This window comes from Miniopterus schreibersii, assembly GCF_964146895.1.
Source record: "Miniopterus schreibersii genome assembly, chromosome: 3".
Taxonomy (NCBI): domain Eukaryota; kingdom Metazoa; phylum Chordata; class Mammalia; order Chiroptera; family Miniopteridae; genus Miniopterus; species Miniopterus schreibersii.
Window position 1 is genome coordinate 20,243,725 of NC_138103.1, and position 12,199 is coordinate 20,255,923.

At 48.5% G+C, this 12,199-nt stretch overlaps 1 long non-coding RNA gene across 1 annotated transcript in view; it reads right to left on the bottom strand.

The window, feature by feature from the left end:
• The window catches only part of LOC308555207, a 39,857-nt gene extending 34,470 nt beyond the window's left edge, over positions 1-5,387 (bottom strand). The window contains exons 1-2 of the long non-coding RNA XR_013998519.1: positions 5,149-5,387; positions 3,381-3,498 (exon numbers count right to left, since the gene is read on the bottom strand). This is a non-coding gene — a long non-coding RNA (uncharacterized lncRNA). The remainder of the gene's footprint in view (positions 1-3,380; positions 3,499-5,148) is intronic.
• Positions 5,388-12,199: the final 6,812 nt, after the last annotated feature.

Consider the following 12,199-nt stretch of genomic DNA (forward strand, 5'->3'; position numbering starts at 1 on the left):
GGAAAGGAGGGAGGAGTAGGAGGGAAGTGAGAGCTGGAGATTGGGAACCCTCTGCCAGCTGCAGGAGGGATGAGAGATCAGCAGTTTCATTCCCTGCCACTGTCCACTGCTTTTTACATAAACCATCGTCAACTCTGCCTGCCAATTTGTATCTCAGACCTGGTTGGCCTTTATAGAGTTTATCTGAAAATATAAACAGGAAAAAAGAACAAAACTGTATAATTCATAGCTGCCAACTTGATCTTACTCTGGCTCCAGAATGAACCACTTAAAGCACACTTTCCAAGGTTAAAGGTTCTAAGATTGAGTTGTTGAGGTGACACCTGGGCATTCTGTACAACTGTCGTTCTCTTGCAGAAAAATTTACTTTTCATCTTTACATTTTGTATATGGTTGGCATGACGTGTTAAGAGTGTTGAAACAGCCCCAGCTGGTTTTGCTCAGTGGTTAGAGCATCGGCCTGTGGACTGAAGGGTCCCGGATTCGATTCCAGTCAAGGGCATGTACCTTGGTTGAAGGCTTGACCGACCCCAGTCGGAGCAAGTGTGGGAGGCAACCAATAGATGTGTCTCTTTCACATCGATGTTTATGTTTCTCTCTCTCTCCCCCTTCCACTCTCTCTGAAAAGCAATGGAAAAAATATCCTCAGTTGAGGATTTAAAAAAAAAAAAAAAAAAAGTTGAAACAATCATCACCTCTCTCCCTAAGCTGGGAGACCTTTGCTGCTTCTGATTTGGTCACAGTGGTTACACAGGCTACATGTCTTGCTTCACACCTCACCTTGGGGCATTGTGGGGGCCCCACATGATTCCTACATGTGGCAGGGATCTTTGCTTGGATAGAGAGCCAAAGGAGGTGAACACGGTTACCACGAACATTCCAGCTACTCTACCACAGGAAACTCACGTAATGAAATGCTAAAGAAATAACTTTATAATCCAAGACTCATTGGCACCAGCAACAAACTAAAATATTCTTCGATAGGAAGACTCAGTAGAGTTAAGAGAGCAACTTTCCCAAAATCAACGCAATCCCAAAATCCCAGCCAGCATTTTGTAGAAACTAATGAGCTTCTAAGAATTCTATGTAATTCTAAGAATTACATAGAAACACCTAGGACTAGAACAGGCAAAACAATTTTATAAAAAGACAAAGTTGGAGGATTTATAATACTTGATTTCAGTACTCCCTGTAAAATATAACAAGACTGTGGTAACTGGCTTAAAAATAAACATACACATCAGTGGAAACCAACACAAACTCCAGGAACAGACCACGCGTACACAGTCAACTGAATTTTAACAAAGGTGCCATTTCAACAAATGGTACTGGATATCCGTATGGGAAAAAATGAACAGCAAGCCCTACCTCACGCCATACACAAAAATTAATTCAAAATGGATCACAGATCTAAACATAAAAGCTAAAACTATCGAAATTCTAGGAGAAAACCTTCATGACCTAGGTAAACAGATTTCTTAGAAAGGACACAGAAAGCAAGAAGCACAAAAAGAAAACACTGATAAACTGGACTTCATCCAAATTTTAAACTTTGGCACTTTGAATGACCCAATTAAGAACACAAACAGGCAAGCCACAGAGAAGGGAAAATATTCACAATACACCTGACAAAAGACTTGTATCCAGAATACACAACAAACTCTGATAACCAATAATAGGAAGACAAACAAGCTATAAAAATGCACAAAAGATATGAGCAGACCCTTCACAAAAGATGTAACAAATGGCTACCAAGCACATGGAAAGGTGCTTGACATCATTAGTCATCAGGGAAACGCAATTTAGAGATACCACCATATACTCAACAAAAGAGCTAAAATTAAAGAGAGGATGAGAAAGACATGAAGTCACCGGGTCGCATATATTTTTGGTGGAATGTACAATAGCCCCTTACTCCCTGTCCTACACCCGATCAGTAGGCAGGTTCACATAACCTGCCTGCCTCACTAGCATCTGAAGTGCCCAGCCTGCTCCAAATCACTGACCTGATCAGATCAAGCAATGAAAGGGGACTGTGTTCTCTGGCTCCGGTCCTGGATTCGAAATCGACCATCGCTAACAATGCGCTCACTGGGATGCTATGAGTGGCTAAGTGAGCTTTCCTGAGCTGAAGCCCTGATTTAGGTCATTAGTAAAAAGCTTGCTGTCATTACCCTCACGTGGCCTAACTATCTAAGCCTGAGCGTGTCATGTCACCCCACCCCCCTCTTCCCCATGCAAATGAATTTCTCCAAGAATACTTGAGAGCAGCTGTGGTCAGAGCCAGGGCAGGAACAGCAGCCTCAGCATGACCCGGGAGGCGGTTAGAAAGGCAGACCTGGGGCCCAGCCCAGACCTCCCAGATGAGCCTGCACCTTCATGACAGGTTTGAGGAGCACGGTGGGGCCACAGCTGATACCACAGTGGAAGCCCCTCGGAGGGGGAGGTTAAACCGATGCTCTCCTCGCTCCGGGGAGGCGGTAGGTGGGGCAGGGCGGGCAGGAGGAGGCGTCCCAGGAGAGGGAAGCATCTTCATTCGTTTTCAATAACCTCCGCTGTGGCTAAACAACTAAGATACTGCATTTCAGTGGGGTTTGGGTGAGTCACGAACCATAGAAAGAGGAGCACGGAAGTAAAAACACTTAAAACCTTCTAAGACCTTCAGGAGGCCTTTCTGAAAACCTGATCAAAAATGTGACACCATCTCTTTCCCAGAAACACACACACCCATTCTACATTCTCTTGGGGAATTCGGTGACTTCCTGGTCTTGAGTGCAGGCTAGGAATTCCTGATTTGGAGACAGGCACAAAGAAACAGGTGAAGAAAAAAAAAAGATTGAAAACTACTTTTTTTTTCTAAAATGGAAAAAAGTTACCAAGTTTCAACACAAAAGAAATGTAGATGCTTATAAGTTATTCATATCTAGGCAACTTAATTATACAGATGAAACGAAAAGATCAAAAGTATTCTATTGTGTCACCTTTGTCACCAGATTAGTTTAGACATTTTCTCACTTAAACCGTCACCCTCCCAGGCTCAAAGCACCATCTGCTTCACCCAACCCTGGTTTCTCACCCTTGCATTTGGGATGGGGTCACAATTATTTGTGTGCCATTAGCACCTACCTGCCCCAGGGACTCTGTAAGGGGGGGTAAAAAACGTTTCTTTCCCTAAAGGGGGACAATGGAACATCTTATCACCAAGAAGTTAAAAGTTTCTGCTATGTCAGGGAAGGGCTTAGAGGAAGTTCAATGCCAGACTGTCCTGGCACAGTGGTTGGAGGCTGCCGGCCAAGAAGGTCCTGCAGAACCACATGGAGGACCAGGTGGAAAGGAACCCCACATGTTAATTCCTTGTGCAATACTTTTTAAAGACCTACCTTGTGCAAGCACCACTCTAAGACGCAGGAGCCAGGACAAGCAGATCCTCCATCCAGGTGTCCAAGATCTGTGGCTTCTCAGAAGATAAGTAGGGTCAGAGCGCCCAGCACCTGTATTCTTTTTTTTCCAAATGTTTTTATTGATTTCAGAGATAGAGGGAGGGAGAGAAAGAGGGGTAGATGGATGGATAGACAGACAAACAGAAACATCAATGATGAGAGAGAGTCACTGATCGGCTGCCTCCTGTATGCCCCCCACTGGGGATCGAGCCTGAAACCCTAGCATGTGCCCTGACCAGAAATCCAACTGCTGTCTCCTGGTTCACTGGTCGATTCTCAACCACTGAGCATCACCAGCCAGGCTGTACTCTCTACTTTAGGGCTCACAGAAGGTTAGAGGATCAGCCTATCTGAGCGACCCCCAGACCCTGGATACTTTTGGCATCCCACCCGCCCATCAAAGTGCAAATGCACCTTGATCATTCAACTCCCTCCGTTCCCTCAGGAGACAAAGCTGAAAAAGCACCTGTTAGACTCTGATTCCCATTCCACCTGCCAGTTAGTTCTGGGCTCAGCTAATTTGCTAATTTCTTTTCACTTTTTATAAGCCCATCACTTTCTGCACAATAATTTCAACTCAATGAACACCCCAAAAAAGGGGGGAGGACAATGTAACCAAGTTTATAAACTAGTCAGAAGCAATGCTTAGTAATGCATTTTTCAATCCTGAAATGGTCTTCAATTTCAATTTTGTCTGCTCCCCCGCCCCAGTGCACCTTCAATTTTTTTAAATTAGGGAGCTGCAGTGAGGTTTGCATGCAGATCTCAAGCACTCCAGGTGCAGTGTCTCAGGGCTCCCGTCCGGTGTCTGAAGGCAAATGTCAGGGCCTTTCCCACCCACCTGCCCAAACCTTGACATTTAGAGCAACTTGGTGAACACAACTTCCTGGTACTTTTAAGTTTCCTACTTGCCTACAGCCCTGGCTGTGGGCTGCGGGCATTCTTGATATGTCTCCGTATACCTTACAAGCATCATTGGGCCAGGCAGCAAAGACACATGTAACAGAATGTTCTGCGCAGCAAAAAAGCGGCAGACAACCCAAGGCCTAACTCCCAGAAACGGATTAAATCAACTGTGATACAGCCACTCAGTAGAACACCATGCAGTTACTAAAGAGAATAAAAGTAACGCATCCATGCATAATACATTATAGTACATAGTGCCATATATATATAATTTACTATACAATATTGTTCCCATTAAAGAATAGAATGTGATTTATTAAATAAATTATGCTACTACTTAAGGTTGTTATATTGTGTTATGTACTACAGGCCGCTGTATTAGTTAACACATCGTACATTAATTCATGAAAAATCAAAGTGCAGAGAAGGTCAAGTCATCCCATTTGGCTAAAAATTAGAGGGCACGTTTGAACGCACGAGCAGAAACAGGCGTGTCAATTATCCGGAGCAGCGGGGCTCGGCTCTCCCGCAACTCAGTGCCACCTGGAGGCCTTGAAGCCCAGACTGCTGGGCCGCGGGGCCGCGTGAGCGGGGGGAGCCGCGCTTCCGACAGGCCGCAGGTGAGGCTGCGGGTCCCGGGCAGCACACCCCGGGGCCACGCCGGCAACCGGGGGGGGGGGGGGGGGGGGGGGGGGGGCGGGGACACGAGTCGCGGCTTTTAACTTCAGAAAACTTTGATTTCACTCAACCACCACCGCAGAGCGCCCGCTCGGGGTCCTGGCGAGGAGCGCCGCCACCCTACCTCCGCCTCCGGCGGCCTCGCCCTAGCGGGGAAACTGAGGCTGCGGGGCCGGTCGTCCGAAGGCGCCGAGCCATTCTGCAGACGCCGGCAGCGTCCCAGACACGCCTCCACTTGAGGCCACGGGGACCCGGGAGACGCGTCCTGGCGACAAGCGGGAGCCCACGGACCTCCGGGGAAACCTCCGCGCCGGGCGGGCGGCCGCGAGCCCGCTGGAGCCCCGCCTTATCCCGCCGGCGGCTGCGGGGCGGGGCTGCGGGGCGGGGCTGCGGGGGCGGGGCGTGCGTGCTCGCGCCCGTGCTCGCGCTCGCGCTCGCCGCAGCTCCGGCTCGTGCCCGCGGGGCGAGCTCTCGGGAGTGCAGACAGGATAGAGCTCGCCGAGCCGCCATTCTAACGCAGGCGCGGTGGCCAAGTGGTAAGGCGTCGGTCTCGTAAACCGAAGATCACGGGTTCGAACCCCGTCCGTGCCTAGGGTCCCGTCTTCCTCCCGCGGGGGAGACTTTTTAAGGGTGAATCTCCTTTTCACCGTGTTCGTCAGCGGTCTGCGGACCCTGCCCGCCGCGTTCCGATCTCCGCGCTGCGGCCCCGACCCGGCCGACTATTTTTCACTCAGTTTGCGTTCAAACTCGCCTCCCGCCCTTGCACCCCGGGTGGCCCGCCGGGCACCGCGGCCCCTCAGTCCCTTGGCGCCTGGTCCTCTGGGGAAGGGGGAGGACTCCGGTGCCCCAGGGGTCACCTGGAAGCCGTGAGCCCCGCGGAGGCTCAACACCCTTCGGGCGAGACACCTACAGCGGGTGGCACTTGACCCAAGAGCCACTAAGCACTTTTCCGCACACTGAAGTCCAGGTTTATCCTATGGAGAACTGCTGTTGCTTAACACCGGGCCCACACCCAGAGTCAACTGGCGTCTGGCTTGCACTTTTAAAAAGAAAATCCATTGCAGGCCCTGCACTACAGAGAGGAAATCGTGCCCAGCCTGGAGCACCTCTGGCATGAAAACTGAACCCTCTCTGGGCCTCCGTTTGCCCCTATGTAAAATGGGTCTCTTGCCAGCGTTGGCTTTGGTGAAGCAGCTGTCAAGGAGAAAGGCCTAAGTAAATGGACTACGGGTCCTATAGCACCTGTTTCCTTTGCACCACGAAAGGATGCACACGGGCCTGCTCGAATGAGTTTATAGAAATTATGCCAGGACCTCAATCAACCTCCAGAAATTGTATAATCTGAAAACCAGCCTGACCTAAATTGGGGAAACCTGTATCAGCCAGAGATGCCTTATTGAAGGAAGCGTTAATGGAGCTCCCAGTGTATGCTTGGCGGAGCTGGATCTGGGGGTACCTCGGTGGAGCAGCCAGATCAGGATGCGCTCTCTCCGTTGGGGGCGGGGGGGGGGGTCATGGGAGGCGGGAGCTTGGCAGGATCCTCCAGAGAGTAAGAGTCCTGACTCCTCTGCAGTGCTTCTCGCACGTGGAGTTCATCAGCACCCCTGGAGGACTTGCTAAAACACTGATCGCTGGGCCCCCTCCACTGCGTCTGCATTCTGCAGTTCTGAGCTGGGGCCCGATCCTGTGCATGTCCACCTACCTCCCAGGTGGTGGTGCTGTTGCTAGCGTCCCAGGAGCCATAACTAAAGCCACATTCTAACCCCGGAGCATGTGTGTTTGCACGTATACAAATATGTAAATTAAGACATAAAAACAGTCAACGCCAGTCCTCACACTTCAACCTGGGGATCCTGTTAAAATGCTGGTTCTGACTCTGTTGGTCTGGGGTGGAGCCCAAGACTCTGCATTTCTAACTTTGATCTGAGCTATGCTGGTGTGGCTGGTCCCTGCCCTCACTGAGTAGCAGCCAGAGGACAGAAGGAGCCACACCAGGGTAGCAGTCCTTGCCTCTAGGGAGGGAAGGAGTGTGGGGAGCTGTTGAAAGGATTTCTTACCCTGTAAATTTTCGCATTGTTTGGATTTTCTTCAAGATGACTCTATTACGTGTAATTTCTTTCCAGAATAACCTTCAAGGCTCACAAACACAAAGATAACCTATTAGAAAGCAGGCAAATTAAAACCATCCAGAATTAAGACAGATAAGTGACTGAGTGTTCTCTTCTCTCCACTACGGCATCCACTCATTTCTTTTTTAAGAAGTGCCACAAAAGAGCACTTGTAGTCCTCCCCATTAAAAAATAAAAATGAAAAGGACCACACTGCCCCTCACAGGTAGGCCAGTGTCTAGGGAGCATGTCCACACAGATCTTCGTGTCCCAGAGTGAAGCAGCACTCCCCTGTGATACCATCTTAGGAAAACGCCCGTTGTCATCCACACCCACCATTGCCCCCACCCCACTCTCTGCCCCAGGTGAATGGACTTTAGAAAAAAGCAGTTTACATAATGTACTGTAGGCACCGCTTATGCCAAAAGAGAAATTGCACAAGGTATCTAAAGGTATATATTCCTGTGTGGAGACCTGCTTGCTGTTTTGTTTTGAAATTACACAGGAACCTCAAAACGTCACCTCTGGTTGAAAGCTGGGGGTGCCACAGAGCTGTAAAACCAATTTGGCACAGGCTGCAGAATCAGAAACTAGGGAGCAAAATTCTGAATCGGGTCCTGTAGACACTTAAATGGGGAAAGCCGACGATGTGTCTGAATAAGCAAGACGTTATATGTTGATCTAAGCCGCTTGTGTTCATGGACATATAAAGCTGTGTTTGGATTTCTGCAACTTTTGTATGAATTTCATGTCTGAAAGTCACCTGGAAGTCGGCAGCCTTTGTTCTGTGAAAAATCAGTCCCTGGTCTCCCTTAGATACGTAAAGGGGAGAGAAGGCCCCTGATGCTGGGGCTGGGAGGAGAGGCAGGTGTAACTGAGCCTAGAGGGACCCTCTGAGACCTTGCTGTGCAAACTTGTCCATCGAGGAGAAAGTGGATTTGCACGAGGAGCCCAGGGCTTTCTGGAAAAGGAGAAATTAAACTTTTCCAACCCATATCCCTGTTATTCAAAGTTAGGGAGACCTGTAAGAATAGATCATGACGGTCAGTGGCAGAAAAAGGTTTAATTGGACTTTTGAAACCGAACAGGAACGACCAGAATCCCAGCGTCAGCAGGGGCTGTTTGGCAGGAGAGGCTGCGGAGGAGCAAGTGTTAACAGTGCGGCCTTGTGGCAGCATGAAGCCAGAGCAACGCCAGATGGATTCTCCCTGCGGCACGTCTACCAGGAACCAGTGGGAGCCGTAGGCCCGCTACTGAACCGCTCTGTGCCTCAGTTTCCCCCATTCTAAAATTGGAATGACACACACTCACTGCTTCCCCTCTCATGGAGTTCTTCTGACTACAACATTGCAAACATCCACTGGCCAGGATGTAAATGCTGATCCATCCACCTCATGGCATCATGGGCCGCTGTTAGAATACCCTGGCTGGGTAGCTCAGTTGGTTATAGTGTCACCCCAATATGCCAAGGTTGTGGGTTTGATCCCCCGTCAAGGCACATACAAGAATCAACCAATGAATGCATAAATAAGTGGAACAAGTCAATGTTCCTCTCTCCTTTCCTCTCTCTAAGATCAATAAATAAATTTTTTTTAAAAGAATGATTGATTTATTGATCTGAAGGGGTGGTAATGAGATACAATTAAGTAAGAAAAGTTGATGTCCTGTGTTTTGTTTTTTGTTTTTTTACTGCTTTATTGAAGTATACTTGATATAACAAAAAAAACTGCACATATTTAATGTATATAATTTAGTGAGTTTGGCTACATGCATATACTTGTGATACCATGACCCAAGGTACGGACACAACTATTACCTCCAAGCTTCGTGCATTCCTCTGCATTCTTTGCATATGTGATAAGAACACTTGACCTCAACCCTCTTAGCAGATGCGTAAGCACATAGCACAGCATTGTTAGGTATGGGCACTATGTTTTCCAGCAGATCTCTAGAATGTATTCATCTTATATCACAGTTACTTTAGTGGATGTCCTGTTTTTGTAAAGGTAAATAAGCATATTTATCACTACACATAAGAATGTATACATTGGTTTCTCAGAATGTAAAGTCCACACCCCACGCAGAAGCTTCCACACCATGCTATTGGCAATGAGTACCTTCGGGTGGGGTGAGAGGTTGGAGAGGAATTGCACAGAAAATTACTAATTTTTCCTAATATCATGATATCGGAAACAGAATCTATGTTACTTTCAGATTCACCATTTTTTGCAGCAAAAGGAAATAGTTAACAATAGCAAAAAAGAGAAAATGTAAAGCGTAAGCAGATGTCAGGGCTCTGGAGAGCACAGGCATTAACACGGAGCTGGCAGTGCATGGGTCAGACGCCAAGTCTGCAGTGGAAAAGCTGGCTCCTGTCGTCCAAACTGACCCTCTCTAAGGAGGGGCCTCCGGGCCACTGCCCTGGCACGTCTCCCCTCTGGGCTGACATCACGTGCTTAGAAAACCAACATTAAAGAATAAGAAATGGGACTCTTAACAAGTGAGTGAGTGGTTTATTGTGGTGCGTGAGCTGAGAACCACATTTCAAAACCAGAAGCGTATTTCAGGCATGAGTAGCACTTAAAGGAAAATATTGTGGCAGGCCTCTGGCAGCAGCAGACGTTGTTTATGTCACATCAACTTGAGTTTTGCTTAGCAAATCACCAGGCGGGCGCAGGACAAACACTTCTCGAGGCTGCGTTCCCTTCGGCCCCCTCCCTGCCCTTCAAATTCAGGTGAGGGGAGTAGATTTTTACTGACTGGGGGCCAAAAAGAGCCTCTGAACCTGAGGCCCAGCTGGATGCAAAATCTCTTAACAATTCTTGAAACATACCCAGATAAGAAGCCCGCCTCTCCCTTTGAGAAGTGTTGGGGATAGACTCTAAGAGATCCCCACTTATCCTTGCCTTGGGTAGTCACGCTCCTGTGCCATTCTTTCCTCTTTAGTGTGAGTGCGACTGTGACCTGCCTCCAACCAAGAGAGTACAGCAAAGGTGACAGGGTGTCACTTGTCTGTTACATGAGATGGCAACACCCATCTTGCTAGCATGCTGTCTCTCTTACTAGTTTGGTGAAACAAGTGGCCGTGATGGGGAGGCCCATGTTGACAGAAACAGTGGGCACCTTCTGGCCAAGAACCGGGGAAAATCTGAAGCCCTCAGCCCAACAGGCCACAGGGAACTGAATTCTGTCAACAGCCATGTGAGCTTGAAAGCAAGTCCTTCCTTGGCTGCTATGGACTGAATGCTTGTGTCTCCCCCAGATTCATATGTTGAAGCCCTAATTCCAGTGTATTTGGAAGTGAGGCTTTTGGGAGGTGATTAGGGCTAGATGAGGTCAGGAGGGTGGGGTCCTCATGGTAGAACCAATGCCTTGTAAAAAGAGAATAAGACACGAAGCTCTCCCTCTCTCCACCACCTGAGGACACAGTGAGAAGGCGGCCGTCTGCCGGCCAGGAAGAGGGCTCTCCCCAGACACTCAATCTGCCAGCACCTTGATGTCAGACTCCCCAGCCTCCAGAACTGTGAGAAATAAATGTTTGTTTAAGCCACCTAGTCTGTGGTATTGCAGCCCAAACTGACGAAGACACTGCCTGAGTGTTCAGGGGTGAACCCACCCAGTGCCTCAGCTACAGTCTTGCAAAGGACTCAGCTAACCTGTGCCTAAGGTTAGCCCAAAAAACTAGGAGCTAATAAATGTGTGTTGTTTATTTGTAATGCAAGCTGCTAAGTTTGTGGTAAGATTGTTATGCAGCAATAGATAACTACACCAAAATCTCACCTTCCATCCAGGTCCCGCCACGGCTCAGGACAACATCTGCCCACAGCCTGGCTAGAAACCTGGGTTGCATCCCTGTGTTCATTTTCCACCGTTGCCATACCAACTTACAACAGCCTTAGCGGCACAGTTTCTGCACGTCAGAAGCCCAGGTTGGCTTGGCCAGCTTTTCTGCTCCGGGTTTCACAAGGCCAAAGTCAAGGTGTTGACTGGCGGGGCCATCATCAGGAGGCTCTGGGAAGAATCTGTTTCCACGTTTACTCAGGTTGTTGGCCAAATTGAGTTCTGCGCACTTCTAGGACTGAGTTCTCTGTCCCCTTGGCCTCTAGAGGCCTTTCTCCAGTCCTTGGACATCGTGTCCCTACATTTGTGGCTCACATTTCAAATCTCTCTGACTTCCCCTTCTACTGCCCCTTTCTCACGCAAGGCAAAGGAAATTTTCTGTTTTTAAGGGTTCGTGGATTTAGATTGGGTCTACCTAGGTAATCCAGACTAAGATACCTATTTAAAAGTCTTGCCCTGGCTTGTGTGGCTCAGTTGTTTGAGTGTCATCCTGTGCACCGAGAGGTCACCAGCTCCATTCCCATTCAGGGCACACGCCTGGGTTGTGGGCTCGATCCCCAGCATGGGGAGTGCAAGGGACAGCCGATCAATGTTTCTCTCTCACTGATGTTTTTATCTCTTTCCCTCTCCTTTCCTCTCTCTAAAAAATCAATAAAAACATATTCTTTAAAAAAGCCTATCACCTTGCCTTGGCTGGTGTGGCTCAGTTGGTTGGGCATCACCCTGTGCACAGAAAGGTTGGGGGTTCCATTCCCGGTCTCAATCCCCAGGGACATGCAGGAGGCGGTTGATGGATGTTTTGCTCTCACATCAATGTTTCTCTCTCTCCCTCTCCCTTCCTTTCTCTCTAAAAATCAATAAAAAGTCTTTTTTTAAAAATGCATGTCCACAAGCAGAGTCACATTTAGAAAAGAAAAAGTCTCTATCACCTTAATTACATCTGCAAAGTCCCTTTTGCCATGAAACAATAAGTTCCAGAGATTCGAGGTGGAGGTGTTTGGGAGAGCATTATTTTGCCTGCCCCAACCCTTGACTCACCCCTCCATCCTCACCTGCTCATCCAGTTGGTCACCACCTAATCCTCGCTCCAAACAGTCACTTCTGTGTTGCTTCCAACCTTCACTGTGCCATTTCTTCTTTGATGTCTGGTGTCTGGACTATGGCAACAGACTCCTAACTAGCACCCCTTGCTTTAAGTCCTCTCTCTTCCATCCCCCTTCCTCTGTC